The sequence below is a fragment of the Amia ocellicauda genome, unplaced genomic scaffold, assembly GCF_036373705.1.
Source record: "Amia ocellicauda isolate fAmiCal2 unplaced genomic scaffold, fAmiCal2.hap1 HAP1_SCAFFOLD_112, whole genome shotgun sequence".
Taxonomy (NCBI): Eukaryota; Metazoa; Chordata; class Actinopteri; order Amiiformes; family Amiidae; genus Amia; species Amia ocellicauda.
Window position 1 is genome coordinate 78,275 of NW_027102677.1, and position 3,471 is coordinate 81,745.

A 3,471-nucleotide genomic window follows, 5' to 3' on the forward strand; every position below is an offset into this window, starting at 1 on the left:
TATTTTTTCACTTTAACACACATGACATCTTTTAAAATCCTCACAAGAACACCCCATCTGTATACATGGCTGGCTAGGGTCGTAAGTAATTGTGTTATAAGGGGGGGTCCACAGTGTCCTGACAAACTCTGCCACTTTTTTATCATTTTGGCCTAAATCCTCACTGTACAAGGACATAATATCGGGGTATGACCTTCCTTTAGATCTATGATATAAGAAAAACACACAGTGTTGACCACAAGTGAAGGTCTGAAGACTTTGTACTTGACGACCGCTGTAAATGGTTTCTTGACAGTTGTTGAGCAGAAAGTTATTGATCTTCCGAGGGAAAGGTCTGAAATCCGGGGGGTTTCCATAGGAATCAAAAAATTCCCTTACGGCGGTCCTCCCTTAGATAAATAGCCAGCCAATGTTCTCCGGGCATATTTTTAGGGTGTGTGTTGATTATGTACATTGCAGGTAAATTCTTGATCTTAAATTTAGGCAGCTGGTCGCAGGCGTAGACTCCTTGAAACACTTTCCGTGAGCCGTCCAGGGCATTCATGATGTGGTTGAGCTCTCTGGTGTTCATTTTAATAATAATCATACAGAACGTTTCTCCTCTGATTCACCTCAATAATGTTGTCAAACACAGCATACACGACCATATTTACAGTGCGTGGTAGAGGCTGCTTGAAACGCATCTCCAAACGCATATTGCCCGTCTTCATCAGTGAAAAATGTTGTCCACACTCTTCGTCAGGGGTCAGGTTGAAACCGTACAGGGTGTAACCGCTGCAGTATTCCCGGCGATCGATCAGCAGAGGTTGATCCTTGAGATGGCGACCCGTAGCCAGTACTAGACTGTAATATTCACGAACCGCGTTGCCGTTTTCAAAGTCAGGTTGAAAAGGTCTGGATGGAACCTGCACACCATCGACGTACAGTGCTATAAATTCCGCGTTATAATGTTTAAAGTTAAAGGGGTTCTTGTTGTAAACCCCGGTAAATGCATCATTATCCACGAGACCTATAATAACCTGTTTTGGGAGCTGGCCTAGAAACAGATTTTCCTGGTTCATCACCCGTGTCCCTGCGGGGATACTGTGGACTTTCATATAGACTCTTTCGATCGGGTACTTGGCGTTTGCCGTCATTAAAGCCTGCGCATGTCCTAGTTTAACCGCCGGGGAGACGGATACTTTTTTCACAAACAGCGAGGCCGATAATATGGTCAGTTTATATTTTTCAGTATCAGGGGTCATCAGACAAAAAGCACTTTTACTACGGATCATTTTAATTTTAATGTCTACCCCGTTGAGCATGAGTTTTTCTTGGAAAAATATGTCTGCATGAATATGTCCCATTAGCTCAAAGGTCCTCCCTTCTGTTGAAAAGGCCGTTCTTTTTTGCAAACCCTTATTGAGTCCCTCTGGATCCTGGTCGTCCATAGCTTCCGGGGTGTCTTTGAAGAAAAGGCCGGGGCTGAACTGTTTGCTTAGGGTCTCCTCACTATAATTAAGGATACACTCCATCATGGCCCTATAGGGGTAAGTATTGCTGCTTTGACTAATGAGCCGATCTCCCAGGGTCACATCCACCTGTGAAAACATGGTGGCCACCGGGTAATTGATGACCCCAGCGTTGGCCGTCTTCTCGATTGCATCGCCATCCTCATCAGTCACTTTACAGTTCATTAAAATAAATGTGTTATTCAAATCAATATAATCCTCGCCATTGCCAGCTATAAAAAACTCCAGAGGGGCCGTATCTGAAATTGCGGAAAGAGGGGGTATCTCTACATATATGCTCTTATCTATACTCGTTTGAGTGTATGGAACTGTAAACAGATCCAGTTCTGATTTGACGCATTCTTCCGATAGACTGTGGACAAAAGACATTTTTAAAAGATGTATCCTGAGGCTCTATTTGTCTTTCTTTGAGACTTTCTTTTTGCAGGTTTTTTCTTGTGCTGCTTCCTTCTCCGAGTGTTTCCACGATATGTTGGAGAATGAGAGCTTCTTCGTTTTTTGTTAGCCACGGATCTTCGTCGCCCTGGTGGACACATACTGTTTCTTCTTTTACCCCCCCTCCTCGCCATTACCATGAGACCCGAACCCTCCTGCTGCTCATGGCTAGCTGCCCGGTTCATAACATTGGTGAACACGTCACTAACAATATTTTTAGCCGCTGATTTCAAGTGGGGTCTGGCTATAGCAAAGCCTCTCTTAAGCATGGGTACGGCCATTCTAAAGAGACCACGAAAGAGTCCTCCTAGACCGGCTCCATACATTGTGGGGGCTCCTACAAAACCGGGCAAGCCGTTCCCGGCTTGCATCTTGTAATAATCCACATAGGCGCTAGGATCTACATAACCCCTCGAGGTAGCCATTTTAATAATGTACACACTGTTTCAGGGGTCGAAAATGTAGTTTGACAATAACTTTACCGAAGCGGAAGGGTACGTTGATATTCTGATCCGATTTTACTTCGATCGTGATGTTGTCAAAGTGGGTCTTTGAGACTGGTACGTAGTGTGGCTTGTCATAAGTAATTGTGACCATGTCATTGCTTTTACCTTTAATAAGTACATTTCTCAAAAGGGGGACATAGCTATCCCCGACCCTCTGGTGTGTTATGATATCCGTATACACATAAAGAGTGTAAAAGCCGCCCCTGATGTCAGCCGGGAAGGGGGCCACCACTTCTGAGAACCTGCTCTCTGTGTCAGAATAGAACCCTAATATACGCCCCAGTTGTCCTTTGGTTTGAATGCTAATACCAGGTTTTGACACCTTGTACACTCTGTTTTTAATAGGGTTGTAATATAGCTTGATGTTGGGGGTGCCTTCTGAGAACTGTTTATGCATCTCATCTAATATTGTATCCACATTGTCATAATAACCTCCTTGCATCGTGAATGTCCATTGACTCTTTTTAACATCGTCAAAAATGCCGAAGGTGGCATCCTTATCTTGTAAAACAGCCCAAGTGTAAGGATACTGTATTTCCGCCAACCCCACTTCCCACGACCCCCTTAGATCTATAGATTTTCCAAATTGTACCGTGTAACTGGATATTTCATTTTTAGGGTATATATCGAGAGAGGCGTTACTGGGTAGAGTCACGTAGAAGCCTCCTGATTCCATCTTGAGTATCGAATGTAATGACCCCCTCACACCGGCGGGCATGTTGTTATAAGGCTTGAATATCACAAACCTGTTGTTCAGGGACCCAACTATTGAACTTTTCAGGCCATCCAAGCCATTTCACCAACACATATTTTTTCCGGTTCTGGGTTTTCTCAGCTAATATCTTTTCAACTCTGTATACAATGTCTTTACCCACAATAATTTTTTGTAACTCGGCTTCGTAAAACGTTCCTTCTATATCCTCCCCGTCATAGTCTTTTAACCGGTACACGGGGGGGTCTCTAGCCACCTGTTCGGTAACTGTAAAATATTCGTCAGAAAATGTTTGTTCATAATCTTT